Raw genomic sequence first — 15,921 nt, 5'->3', positions numbered from 1 at the left:
GACAAAGAGATGAAAAGAAAAAGGTATTTTATCAAGAAACCGGAAGTAGTTGTTTTGACTACCGACGGAGTCAATATTCTTTTGACACTTTCAAAGAGATTTAATAAACTAGTATAGGTTTCAATTTAAAAGAAAAAGTTTGAAATTTGCGATTCTTTCCATCACTTCCGGTGACGACAGGAAGTGACGGTCGACATGTTCAACCCTCTACTGCACGACTGCAAACGGAGATTTATAATTCCTGAATAATTGATGAACCTATATTTTACCTTTTCCAAGAAAAATGCTGGACAAAATTCCTTTTGAGAAACAGAAAATCGCCCATATTTTCCGACCGGAAGTGAATTTTGTAAAAACAAAAATAGTTATAGGAAGGTCCTTTCATAAGACATTATTCCTGAAAATTTCAAGAAAATCTATCCACCATCTCTGAGAAATCACTCGAAGAAATCGGAAAATCGACATTTTTCAAATACTTCCGGTATAGACCGGAAGTGACGGACGAAAAAATTGAATGTATGTGTACAATGGACTAATGTTAGTTGATCAACTCTACAAGTTTCAAGCGTCTATCTATATTCATTATTGAGAAACTGAAAAAACAAGGTTTGAATATGTCCACCCCATATCTCACGACCGGAAGTGAATTTTACAAAAATATTTAAATTTACACTAGACATTTATAATGTCTATAACATATGTAAAATTCAAATCATTAACTTGTTTTATGACCGAGATTTATGGCACTGAAAAATGAGTATATGAATAGTTTTTCTTTCATATAACCGGAAGTTGGAGATTCAACTTCCGGTGGGGTCAATAGTTTTTGAGAATTAGAACGAGACCTAATAAACCGATATAGGTTTCAATTTGAAAGAAAAAAGTTTGAAATTTATGATTTATTAATCACTTCCGGTGACGACCGGAAGTAACGGCCGACATTCTTACCCCCCTACTGCACCCCTACAAAGTGAGATCTATTACCTCTGAAATTTTGGTGACTCTATCTTTTACCGTTTCTGAGTAAAACGATTGACAACGAAAACAGCTCATAAGCCGTATTTGCCGACCGAAAGTGAATTTTTCAAAAATATTTGACGTTACTCTAGACATTTGTAGTGACTATAATATATGTAAAACTCAACTCATTAACTAGTTTCATGACCGAGATTTATGGCACTGAAAAATGAGAGAATGAATAGTCTTTCTTTGATATAACCGGAAGTTGGAGATTCAACTTCCGGTGGGGTCAACATTTTTTGAGAATTAGAACGAGATATAGTAAACCAAAGTAGCTTTCAATTTAAAAGAAAAAAGTTTGAAATTGATGATTTATTTGATCACTTCCGGTGACGACCGGAAGTGACGGCGACAAAAAATATTACGTGCATGCACCATAGAGAAAATAGATCTATCATCCCTGAAAGTTTCATTCGATTATCTTTAGTGGTTTTCAAGTTTACCCCCGGACAAAGTTTCTTTCAAAAACCGGAAAATCGGACGTATCTGACGAACGGAAGTGAATTTTGAAAAAATGAAAAAAATGCCTCGAGGTACCATCGTTCCCTATAACCTGTGAAAGTTTCAGGAAAATCCATCTAACGGTCTCGGAGACGAAAGGGAAAAAATAATAATAATAATAATAACTAGACACGATCTCGTTGCGAGCAACGAGTAGTTCTTCCGTCCGATTTGTTGATGCACTCGGAGTTAAAACCAAAAAAAAGACAAATGAGTCCCAATTTAGTTTCCGACTTTAAGACACTTTAGATATAATCAATTTTTCATATCATAAGCTTCTGAAGCAAAGTTGCGGTGAAATTCGTTTGAAATTCGACTCTCCAGGCGAGCCATAAGGCCTGCGGGCCTATTTCTTGATGTCATTTGTTAGCCCTCTATAGACTCAACAACTTTAGTTCTATATGTCTTTACAAAATATTTACCTGTTAAAAGTTATTGAGATCGACCGATATCGACAAAAAATCGACTCTACAGGCGAGCCATTAGGACCATAGGCCTATTTCTTGATATCAATCGATAGATCTCGATAAACTGAACAAGTTTTGTTCAATATGTCCTTACAAAATATTTACCAGTTACAAGTTTTTGAAATCGACTGATATCGACAAAAATCGACTCTACAGGCGAGCCATGAGGCCCACAGACCCATTTTTTGATATTGATCGATAGGTTATGACACATTGAACAACTTTTGTCCAATAATGCTTTTCAAAAAATATGTCGTTTTAAAGATATGAGGCGTCAAATATTTACGATTTTGGCCCTTAAAATCTCTAATTACGTAACATATGACCTACTTTTTGATTTGATAAGATCAAGCTCGTTGAGATGAACATTTCCGCTTCTACAACTTATTATAAAATATTAATAGTTTCTGAGATATTCTCAAAAACATTTGGACCCTTCTGAACCCCTAATTTAAAGGGCCAGCCCGTTTTGCTTGATATCGTAAGAAAGGCCTTGTCATTTTAAACATTTTTTGCTCAACAAGTATTTAGAAATTCTTTACCGTTCTCGAGTTATCTCTACAAGAAATATTTAGGGGCCAAACTGTAGCTCCCTAATGGGGCCACATAGGGAAAAAACGAAATGTACATATTGTTTAGATTATCATTCTGAACAACTTTTGTTCAATAATGCTTTTCAAAATATTTGTCGTTTTCAAGATATGAGGCGTCAATTATTTATGATTTTGGCCCTTAAAATCCCTTATTACGTAACATATGACCTACTTTTTGATTTGATAAGAACAAGCTCGTTTAGATGAACATTTCCGCTTCAATGACTTATTACAAAATATTAATAGTTTCTGAGATATTCTCATAAACCTTTGGACCCTTCTGGGCCCCTCATTTAAAGGGTCAGCCCCTTTTGCTTGATATCGTAAGAAAGGTCATGACATTTCAAACATTTTTTGTTCAACAAGTATTTAGAAATTCTTTACCGTTCTCGAGTTATTTCTAGAAGTAATTTTTAGGGGCCAAACTGTAGCTCCCTAACGGGGCTACATAGGGTAAAAACGAAATATGCATATTGTTCAAATCATCATTCTGAACAACTTTTGTTTTTTATTGCTTTTCAAAATATGTGTTGTTTTCGAGATACAAGGGGTAAAAATTTTATGGTTTTGGCCCTTAAAATCCCTTATTACGTAACATATGACCTAAATTTTTATATGAATAGATTTGGATTGTTGAGATGAACATTTTTTGTTCTTTGACTTATACCAAAATATTAACGATTTTTGAGATATTTGATTTAGACTTTGAGCCCTTCTAGATCCCTAATCTAAGGGGCTAGCCCCTAAATCTTGATATTTTCGACAAGATCTCGTAAATGTGCACAACTTTTGTTCTACATGTCTTAACAAAATATTTGCAAGAAAAAAGATATTGGAGATCAAAGGTCAAAAATCGACGAAATCGGCGAAAAATTTTGGCATCCATTTTTTCAGGTCCAGGCGAGCCTTTAGGCAAATCGCCTCCGGTAAAATCGAATCCCCCACAAATCTTCTAAAATGTTTACTCTATCTTGTGTAGAAATTTCAAGACTCTAGCTTCAAAACTAACGGAGGAGATGCGTGGACAACAAGGCCCTTCAAAAAGTCACTAAAAGAGAGATAACTCCTGACCGGAAGTGACGTCAAGCACGAAATTTTGCAAGCAAAGTCTCGTCATCAAAAGACATCTTTCCTGAAAATTTCGTGATAATCGATCGAGAAATGGCTGAGAAAAACACGTGTACTACCAAGGAAAATAATAATAATAATAATGAAGAAGAAGAACGCGAACAATAATAGTAAGGTCTTCCGCAGGAGACGGAAGACCTTAACTAGACACGATCTCGTTGCGAGCAACGAGTAGGTCTTCCGTCCGATTTGTTGATGCACTCGGAGTTAAAAAAAGAAAAAGAAAAAGACAAATGAGTCCCAATTTAGTTTCCGACTTTAAGACACTTTAGATATAATCAATTTTTCATATCATAAGCTTCTGAAGCAAAGTTGCGGTGAAATTCGTTTGAAATTCGACTCTCCAGGCGAGCCATAAGGCCTGCGGGCCTATTTCTTGATGTCATTTGTTAGCCCTCTATAGACTCAACAACTTTAGTTCTATATGTCTTTACAAAATATTTACCTGTAAAAAGTTGTTGAGATCGACCGATATCGACAAAAAAATCGACTCTACAGGCGAGCCATTAGGACCATAGGCCTATTTCTTGATATCAATCGATAGATCTCGATAAACTGAACAAGTTTTGTTCAATATGTCCTTACAAAATATTTACCAGTTACAAGTTTTTGAAATCGACTGATATCGACAAAAATCGACTCTACAGGCGAGCCATGAGGCCCACAGACCCATTTTTTGATATTGATCGATAGGTTATGACACATTGAACAACTTTTGTTCAATAATGCTTTTCAAAAAATATGTCGTTTTAAAGATATGAGGCGTCAAATATTTACGATTTTGGCCCTTAAAATCTCTAATTACGTAACATATGACCTACTTTTTGATTTGATAAGATCAAGCTCGTTGAGATGAACATTTCCGCTTCTACAACTTATTATAAAATATTAATAGTTTCTGAGATATTCTCAAAAACATTTGGACCCTTCTGAACCCCTAATTTAAAGGGCCAGCCCGTTTTGCTTGATATCGTAAGAAAGGCCTTGTCATTTGAAACATTTTTTGCTCAACAAGTATTTAGAAATTCTTTACCGTTCTCGAGTTATCTCTACAAGAAATATTTAGGGGCCAAACTGTAGCTCCCTAACGGGGCCACATAGGGAAAAAATGAAATGTACATATTGTTTAGATTATCATTCTGAACAACTTTTGTTCAATAATGCTTTTCAAAATATTTGTCGTTTTCAAAATATGAGGCGTCAATTATTTATGATTTTGGCCCTTAAAATCCCTTATTACGTAACATATGACCTACTTTTTGATTTGATAAGAACAAGCTCGTTTAGATGAACATTTCCGCTTCAATGACTTATTACAAAATATTAATAGTTTCTGAGATATTCTCATAAACCTTTGGACCCTTCTGGGCCCCTAATTTAAAGAGTCAGCCCCTTTTGCTTGATATCGTAAGAAAGGTCATGACATTTCAAACATTTTTTGTTCAACAAGTATTTAGAAATTCTTTACCGTTCTCGAGTTATTTCTAGAAGTAATTTTTAGGGGCCAAACTGTAGCTCCCTAACGGGGCCACATAGGGTAAAAACGAAATATGCATATTGTTCAGATCATCATTCTGAACAACTTTTGTTCTTTATTGCTTTTCAAAATATTTGTCGTTTTCGAGATACAAGGGGTAAAAAATTTATGGTTTTGGCCCTTAAAATCCCTTATTACGTAACATATGACCTAAATTTTTATATGAAAAGATTTGAATTGTTGAGATGAACATTTTTTGATCTTTGACTTATACCAAAATATTAACGATTTTTGAGATATTTGATCTAGACTTTGAGCCCTTCTAGATCCCTAATTTAAGGGGCTAGCCCCTAAATCTTGATATTTTCGAAAAGATCTCGTAAATGTGCACAACTTTTGTTCTACATGTCTTAACAAAATATTTGCAAGAAAAAAGATATTGGAGATCAAAGGTCAAAAATCGCCGAAATCGGCGAAAAATTTTGGCATCCATTTTTTCAGGTCCAGGCGAGCCTTTAGGCAAATCGCCTCCGGTAAAATCGAATCCCCCACAAATCTTCTAAAATGTTTACTCTATCTTGTGTAGAAATTTCAAGACTCTAGCTTCAAAACTGACGGAGGAGATGTGTGGACAACAAGGCCCTTCAAAAAGTCACTAAAAGAGAGATAACTCCTGACCGGAAGTGACGTCAAGCACGAAATTTTGCAAGCAAAGTCTCGTTACCAAAAGACATCTTTCCTGAAAATTTCGTGAAAATCGATCGAGAAATGGCTGAGAAAAACGCGTGTACTACCAAGGAAAATAATAATAATAATAATAGAAATAATAATAATAATGAAGAAGAAGAACACGAATAATAATAGAAATAATAATAATAATGAAGAAGAAGAACGCGAACAATAATAGTAAGGTCTTCCGCAGGAGACGGAAGACCTTAATGAAGAAGAAGAACGCGAACAATAATAGTAAGGTCTTCCGCAGGAGACGGAAGACCTTAATAACTAGATTCGATCTCGTTGCGAGCAACGAGTGGGTCTTCCGTCCAAATTTAGATGTGATTAGATAAGAATTTGACTGACATTTTCGTTCATAAATAATGATACAAATATATTGTCTACACGTACAATTTAGCTTCGGTAATGTTTTACAAATATTGATAATTTAAATGTTATAAATTAAAGACTCTCTCTCCCTCTCGGCAAATAATTAAAAGGATCAGCATTTTTTGGAGAAAAAAGTTAATAATGTTATTTACTGCGATACAGATTCGACTGATCAGGCGAGTCATGCGGCCCGGAGGCCTATTTTTTGATATCATTCTAGATATATCTCGCAAAACTGAACAAATTTTGTTCTACATGTCCTATGGAAATTTTCTTGAGAAAAAAGTTATTGATTGCGACATTTATCAGACTGTTAAAGCGAGTCATAAGGCCCGTGGGCCTTTTTCTTGATATCGTTTGAAAGATCTTGCAAACCTGAACAACTTTTGGTTTGGTCTACATGTTATATCAAAAGTTTCTGCAGAAAAAAGATATTGATTGTGACACTAATCAAACTGTTCAGGCGAGCCATGAGGCCCGTTCGCCTTTTTCATGATGTTGTTTGAAACATCTTGCAAAACAACTTTTGCTCTAGATGTCTCATTAAAAGTTTCTTGACAAAAATGTTGTAGATTGCAACAATAACCCAACTGTTCAGGTGAGCCATGAGACCCGCAGGCCTTATTCTTAACATCGTTAGTTAACGCTTGCGAATCTGAATAACTTTTGTTCTACATGTTTTATCAAACGTTTCTCGAGAAAAAAGTTATTAATGTTATTAATTGTGATACAAATTCGACTGTTCAGGCGAGCCATGACGCCCGCAGGCCTATTTTTTATATCATTAGATATATCTTGCAAAACTGAAAAACTTTTATTCTACATGTTTTATCAAAGTTTCGTGAGGAAAAAGTTAATCATTGTAACAGAAATTCAATGGTTCAGGCGAGCCATGAGGCCAATTGGCCCATTTCCCTATACGACACGAAAGATCTCAATAAACTGTACAACTTTTGTTATATATGTCTAAACAAAATGTTCACGAGTATAAAGTTATGCGACATTTGTCACTGTTAAGGCGAGTCATAAAGCCCGTGGGCCTTTTTCTTGATATCGTTTGAAAGATCTTGCAAAACTGAACAACTTTTGTTCTACATGTCTTATCAAAAGATTATCGAGAAAAAAGTTAGTAATTGTGACACTGATCAAACTGTTATGCGACATTTGTCACTGTTCAGGCAAGCCATGAGGCCCGTTCGCCTTTTTCATGATGTTGTTCGAAAGATCTTGCAAAACTGAACAACTTTTGTTCTAGATGTCTTATTAAAAGTTTCTTGACAAAAATGTTATAGCTTGCAACAATAATCCAACTGTTCAGGTGAGCCATGAAACCCGCAGGCCTATTTCTTAAGATAATTAGTTAACGCTTGCAAAACTGAACAACTTTTGTTCTACATCTCTTGTCAAGCGTTTCTCGAGAAAAAAGTTATCAATGTTATTAATTGCGATACAAATTCGACTGTTCGGGCGAGCCATGACGCCCGGAAGCCTTTTTAAAGATATCTTTATATAGATCTTGCAAAACTGAACAACTTTTATTCTACATGTCTTAAGTTAATTATTGTAACAGAAATCCAATGGTTCAGGCGAGCCATGAGGCCCATGAGCCTATTTCTTGATATGACACGAAAGATCTCAATAAACTGTACAACTTTTGTTATATATATCTAAACAAAATATTTACGAGTAAAAAGTTCTGATTTAAAACGTGGAAAAAAATTGGACACTTTTTAAAACTCCATTTTCGACCCCTACCGAGCTTCCATACTAGGCACTTCCGGAAATTTTAAAAACCCAGGTGCACAACTACAACATGTCGTCTAACATCACTGAAAATTTCAGCACTCTAGCTTTTATCGTTTTTGAGTTTTTGTCTGGACAAAATGGTCATCTGAAAATCGATAAAAGGGGATAACTTCCAACCGGAAGTGATTTTTCAAAAATTGAAACGGCGGTACAAACTTCAAATGGCAACGCATCAATCCTGAAAATTTGAAGCAAATCGATCAAGCCATCTCCGAGAAATCTTCTGCACAAAAATCGGTAAGGAGAACGAGTAGGTCTTCCGTCCGATTTGTTGATGCACTCGGAGTTAAAAAAAAAAAAAAGACAAATGAGTCCCAATTTAGTTTCCGACTTTAAGACACTTTAGATATAATCAATTTTTCACATCATAAGCTTCTGAAGCAAAGTTGCGGTGAAATTCGTTTGAAATTCGACTCTCCAGGCGAGCCATAAGGCCCGCGGGCCTATTTCTTGATGTCATTTGTTAGCCCTCTATAGACTCAACAACTTTAGTTCTATATGTCTTTACAAAATATTTACCTGTAAAAAGTTATTGAGATCGACCGATATCGACAAAAAATCGACTCTACAGGCGAGCCATTAGGACCATAGGCCTATTTCTTGATATCAATCGATAGATCTCGATAAACTGAACAAGTTTTGTTCAATATGTCCTTACAAAATATTTACCAGTTACAAGTTTTTGAAATCGACTGATATCGACAAAAATCGACTCTACAGGCGAGCCATGAGGCCCACAGACCCATTTTTTGATATTGATCGATAGGTTATGACACATTGAACAACTTTTGTTCAATAATGCTTTTCAAAAAATATGTCGTTTTAAAGATATGAGGCGTCAAATATTTACGATTTTGGCCCTTAAAATCTCTAATTACGTAACATATGACCTACTTTTTGATTTGATAAGATCAAGCTCGTTGAGATGAACATTTCCGCTTCTACAACTTATTATAAAATATTAATAGTTTCTGAGATATTCTCAAAAACATTTGGACCCTTCTGAACCCCTAATTTAAAGGGCCAGCCCGTTTTGCTTGATATCGTAAGAAAGGCCTTGTCATTTTAAACATTATTTGCTCAACAAGTGTTTAGAAATTCTTTACCGTTCTCGAGTTATCTCTACAAGAAATATTTAGGGGCCAAACTGTAGCTCCCTAACGGGGCCACATAGGGAAATAACGAAATGTACATATTGTTTAGATTATCATTCTGAACAACTTTTGTTCAATAATGCTTTTCAAAATATTTGTCGTTTTCAAGATATGAGGCGTCAATTATTTATGATTTTGGCCCTTAAAATCCCTTATTACGTAACATATGACCTACTTTTTGATTTGATAAGAACAAGCTCGTTGAGATGAACATTTCCGCTTCAATGACTTATTATAAAATATTAATAGTTTCTGAGATATTCTCAAAAACATTTGGACCCTTCTGAACCCCTAATTTAAAGGGCCAGCCCGTTTTGCTTGATATCGTAAGAAAGGCCTTGTCATTTTAAACATTTTTTGCTCAACAAGTATTTAGAAATTCTTTACCGTTCTCGAGTTATCTCTACAAGAAATATTTAGGGGCCAAACTGTAGCTCCCTAACGGGGCTACATAGGGTAAAAACGAAATGTACATATTGTTTAGATTATCATTCTGAACAACTTTTGTTCAATAATGCTTTTCAAAATATTTGTCGTTTTCAAGATATGAGGCGTCAATTATTTATGATTTTGGCTCTTAAAATCCCTTATTACGTAACATATGACCTACTTTTTGATTTGATAAGAACAAGCTCGTTTAGATGAACATTTCCGCTTCAATGACTTATTACAAAATATTAATAGTTTCTGAGATATTCTCATAAACCTTTGGACCCTTCTGGGCCCCTAATTTAAAGAGTCAGCCCCTTTTGCTTGATATCGTAAGAAAGGTCATGACATTTCAAACATTTTTTGTTCAACAAGTATTTAGAAATTCTTTACCGTTCTCGAGTTATTTCTAGAAGTAATTTTTAGGGGCCAAACTGTAGCTCCCTAACGGGGCCACATAGGGTAAAAACGAAATATGCATATTGTTCAGATCATCATTCTGAACAACTTTTGTTCTTTATTGCTTTTCAAAATATTTGTCGTTTTCGAGATACAAGGGGTAAAAAATTTATGGTTTTGGCCCTTAAAATCCCTTATTACGTAACATATGACCTAAATTTTAATATGAATAGATTTGGATTGTTGAGATGAACATTTTTTGTTCTTTGACTTATACCAAAATATTAACGATTTTTGAGATATTTGATCTAGACTTTGAGCCCTTCTAGATCCCTAATTTAAGGGGCTAGCCCCTAAATCTTGATATTTTCGAAAAGATCTCGTAAATGTGCACAACTTTTGTTCTACATGTCTTAACAAAATATTTGCAAGAAAAAAGATATTGGAGATCAAAGGTCAAAAATCGCCGAAATCGGCGAAAAATTTTGGCATCCATTTTTTCAGGTCCAGGCGAGCCTTTAGGCAAATCGCCTCCGGTAAAATCGAATCCCCCACAAATCTTCTAAAATGTTTACTCTATCTTTTGTAGAATTTTAAAGACTCTAGCTTCAAAACTAACGGAGGAGATGCGTGGACAACAAGGCCCTTCAAAAAGTCACTAAAAGAGAGATAACTCCTGACCGGAAGTGATGTCAAGCACGAAATTTTGCAAGCAAAGTTTCGTCACCAAAAGACATCTTTCCTGAAAATTTCGTGAAAATCGAACCAGAAATGGCTGAGAAAAACGCGTGTACTACCAAGGAAAATAATAATAATAATAACTAGAAACTCATTACTAGTAATGAGTAGGTCTTCCGTTAGACCACTTCCGGTAAAGAGTTTTCTGATCCTACAAAAACCATTCAAATATATCAGAAAATGTACTTTAACAATAAATGAGAAGTGTATTATCGAATTTTTTACTCATTTCTTGTAACTTCCGGTAATGACCGGAAGTACTATTCAGATGCGTTTTCCTATAAATGACAGCGACTCTTTACTATCTATATTTCCTGAAAATTTCACGTCTCTATCTGAAAGAGTTCTCAACAAAAAGAAGTAGACTAAAGAAAGAAAAAGTAGTAGTTTACTACCGACCGGAAGTCAATTTTGAAAAACAAAATTATCAAAACTTTAGAAGTTGATACTTTTATTATGGCATGTGAAAATCATATGAAAGACTTCAAATATAAGCGAGATTTATGGGGACAAAGAGATGAAAAGAAAAAGGTATTTTATCAAGAAACCGGAAGTAGTTGTTTTGACTACCGACGGAGTCAATATTCTTTTGACACTTTCAAAGAGATTTAATAAACTAGTATAGGTTTCAATTTAAAAGAAAAAGTTTGAAATTTGCGATTCTTTCCATCACTTCCGGTGACGACAGGAAGTGACGGTCGACATGTTCAACCCTCTACTGCACGACTGCAAACGGAGATTTATAATTCCTGAATAATTGATGAACCTATATTTTACCTTTTCCAAGAAAAATGCTGGACAAAATTCCTTTTGAGAAACAGAAAATCGCCCATATTTTCCGACCGGAAGTGAATTTTGTAAAAACAAAAATAGTTATAGGAAGGTCCTTTCATAAGACATTATTCCTGAAAATTTCAAGAAAATCTATCCACCATCTCTGAGAAATCACTCGAAGAAATCGGAAAATCGACATTTTTCAAATACTTCCGGTATAGACCGGAAGTGACGGACGAAAAAATTGAATGTATGTGTACAATGGACTAATGTTAGTTGATCAACTCTACAAGTTTCAAGCGTCTATCTATATTCATTATTGAGAAACTGAAAAAACAAGGTTTGAATATGTCCACCCCATATCTCACGACCGGAAGTGAATTTTACAAAAATATTTAAATTTACACTAGACATTTATAATGTCTATAACATATGTAAAATTCAAATCATTAACTTGTTTTATGACCGAGATTTATGGCACTGAAAAATGAGTATATGAATAGTTTTTCTTTCATATAACCGGAAGTTGGAGATTCAACTTCCGGTGGGGTCAATAGTTTTTGAGAATTAGAACGAGACCTAATAAACCGATATAGGTTTCAATTTGAAAGAAAAAAGTTTGAAATTTATGATTTATTAATCACTTCCGGTGACGACCGGAAGTAACGGCCGACATTCTTACCCCCCTACTGCACCCCTACAAAGTGAGATCTATTACCTCTGAAATTTTGGTGACTCTATCTTTTACCGTTTCTGAGTAAAACGATTGACAACGAAAACAGCTCATAAGCCGTATTTGCCGACCGAAAGTGAATTTTTCAAAAATATTTGACGTTACTCTAGACATTTGTAGTGACTATAATATATGTAAAACTCAACTCATTAACTAGTTTCATGACCGAGATTTATGGCACTGAAAAATGAGAGAATGAATAGTCTTTCTTTGATATAACCGGAAGTTGGAGATTCAACTTCCGGTGGGGTCAACATTTTTTGAGAATTAGAACGAGATATAGTAAACCAAAGTAGCTTTCAATTTAAAAGAAAAAAGTTTGAAATTGATGATTTATTTGATCACTTCCGGTGACGACCGGAAGTGACGGCGACAAAAAATATTACGTGCATGCACCATAGAGAAAATAGATCTATCATCCCTGAAAGTTTCATTCGATTATCTTTAGTGGTTTTCAAGTTTACCCCCGGACAAAGTTTCTTTCAAAAACCGGAAAATCGGACGTATCTGACGAACGGAAGTGAATTTTGAAAAAATGAAAAAAATGCCTCGAGGTACCATCGTTCCCTATAACCTGTGAAAGTTTCAGGAAAATCCATCTAACGGTCTCGGAGACGAAAGGGAAAAAATAATAATAATAATAATAACTAGACACGATCTCGTTGCGAGCAACGAGTAGTTCTTCCGTCCGATTTGTTGATGCACTCGGAGTTAAAACCAAAAAAAAGACAAATGAGTCCCAATTTAGTTTCCGACTTTAAGACACTTTAGATATAATCAATTTTTCATATCATAAGCTTCTGAAGCAAAGTTGCGGTGAAATTCGTTTGAAATTCGACTCTCCAGGCGAGCCATAAGGCCTGCGGGCCTATTTCTTGATGTCATTTGTTAGCCCTCTATAGACTCAACAACTTTAGTTCTATATGTCTTTACAAAATATTTACCTGTTAAAAGTTATTGAGATCGACCGATATCGACAAAAAATCGACTCTACAGGCGAGCCATTAGGACCATAGGCCTATTTCTTGATATCAATCGATAGATCTCGATAAACTGAACAAGTTTTGTTCAATATGTCCTTACAAAATATTTACCAGTTACAAGTTTTTGAAATCGACTGATATCGACAAAAATCGACTCTACAGGCGAGCCATGAGGCCCACAGACCCATTTTTTGATATTGATCGATAGGTTATGACACATTGAACAACTTTTGTCCAATAATGCTTTTCAAAAAATATGTCGTTTTAAAGATATGAGGCGTCAAATATTTACGATTTTGGCCCTTAAAATCTCTAATTACGTAACATATGACCTACTTTTTGATTTGATAAGATCAAGCTCGTTGAGATGAACATTTCCGCTTCTACAACTTATTATAAAATATTAATAGTTTCTGAGATATTCTCAAAAACATTTGGACCCTTCTGAACCCCTAATTTAAAGGGCCAGCCCGTTTTGCTTGATATCGTAAGAAAGGCCTTGTCATTTTAAACATTTTTTGCTCAACAAGTATTTAGAAATTCTTTACCGTTCTCGAGTTATCTCTACAAGAAATATTTAGGGGCCAAACTGTAGCTCCCTAATGGGGCCACATAGGGAAAAAACGAAATGTACATATTGTTTAGATTATCATTCTGAACAACTTTTGTTCAATAATGCTTTTCAAAATATTTGTCGTTTTCAAGATATGAGGCGTCAATTATTTATGATTTTGGCCCTTAAAATCCCTTATTACGTAACATATGACCTACTTTTTGATTTGATAAGAACAAGCTCGTTTAGATGAACATTTCCGCTTCAATGACTTATTACAAAATATTAATAGTTTCTGAGATATTCTCATAAACCTTTGGACCCTTCTGGGCCCCTCATTTAAAGGGTCAGCCCCTTTTGCTTGATATCGTAAGAAAGGTCATGACATTTCAAACATTTTTTGTTCAACAAGTATTTAGAAATTCTTTACCGTTCTCGAGTTATTTCTAGAAGTAATTTTTAGGGGCCAAACTGTAGCTCCCTAACGGGGCTACATAGGGTAAAAACGAAATATGCATATTGTTCAAATCATCATTCTGAACAACTTTTGTTTTTTATTGCTTTTCAAAATATGTGTTGTTTTCGAGATACAAGGGGTAAAAATTTTATGGTTTTGGCCCTTAAAATCCCTTATTACGTAACATATGACCTAAATTTTTATATGAATAGATTTGGATTGTTGAGATGAACATTTTTTGTTCTTTGACTTATACCAAAATATTAACGATTTTTGAGATATTTGATTTAGACTTTGAGCCCTTCTAGATCCCTAATCTAAGGGGCTAGCCCCTAAATCTTGATATTTTCGACAAGATCTCGTAAATGTGCACAACTTTTGTTCTACATGTCTTAACAAAATATTTGCAAGAAAAAAGATATTGGAGATCAAAGGTCAAAAATCGACGAAATCGGCGAAAAATTTTGGCATCCATTTTTTCAGGTCCAGGCGAGCCTTTAGGCAAATCGCCTCCGGTAAAATCGAATCCCCCACAAATCTTCTAAAATGTTTACTCTATCTTGTGTAGAAATTTCAAGACTCTAGCTTCAAAACTAACGGAGGAGATGCGTGGACAACAAGGCCCTTCAAAAAGTCACTAAAAGAGAGATAACTCCTGACCGGAAGTGACGTCAAGCACGAAATTTTGCAAGCAAAGTCTCGTCATCAAAAGACATCTTTCCTGAAAATTTCGTGATAATCGATCGAGAAATGGCTGAGAAAAACACGTGTACTACCAAGGAAAATAATAATAATAATAATGAAGAAGAAGAACGCGAACAATAATAGTAAGGTCTTCCGCAGGAGACGGAAGACCTTAATGAAGAAGAAGAACGCGAACAATAATAGTAAGGTCTTCCGCAGGAGACGGAAGACCTTAATAATAATAAGAAAAGTGAAAAATCAACAATAGAATAATAGAAGGGTCTTCCGCTGAAGACGGAAGACCCTAATAATAATAATAATAATAATAATGAAGAAGAAGAACGCCAACAATAATAGTAAGGTCTTCCGCAGGAGACGGAAGACCTTAATAAACAGTAGAATCACTAGAAGGTCTTCCGTTGGAAACGGAAGACCTTAATAATAATAATAAGAAACAGAGTAAAAACAATATGTTCCCAAACTTTGTTTGGGGAACATAATAAGAAACAGAGTAAAAACAATATGTTCCCAAACTTTGTTTGGGGAACATAATTATGTATATTTATTTACCTAACTCCTAACTTTTAGGTTTTGGAGTCTAAAATAATTTAACAGGAGCCATCAGAGAAAGACTGGTGCAACCTGGTAAATATTTGATAAACCTGAATCTGAATTGAAATACTTACAGCAATTTAATGCTTTCTAATCCCCCAACTAATTAACAAAAATCAGGGTATGTGTGTGACCGGTCGACGGGGGATGTTTACTCCTCCTAGGCATTTAGAAATAGTATACCAATATACCAAAACAAGATCATATCCCAATTCCCCAACTCTGTCACCCCTCCTCTGACTAAAAAAGCCGGATTTTTTGTTTCTTCGATAAAAAAAGAAATAGAAATAAAGTTATCATTTAAAAAAT

This window comes from Ostrea edulis, chromosome 8, assembly GCF_947568905.1.
Source record: "Ostrea edulis chromosome 8, xbOstEdul1.1, whole genome shotgun sequence".
Lineage (NCBI taxonomy): Eukaryota > Metazoa > Mollusca > Bivalvia > Ostreida > Ostreidae > Ostrea > Ostrea edulis.
This window is presented reverse-complemented; position numbering follows the sequence as displayed.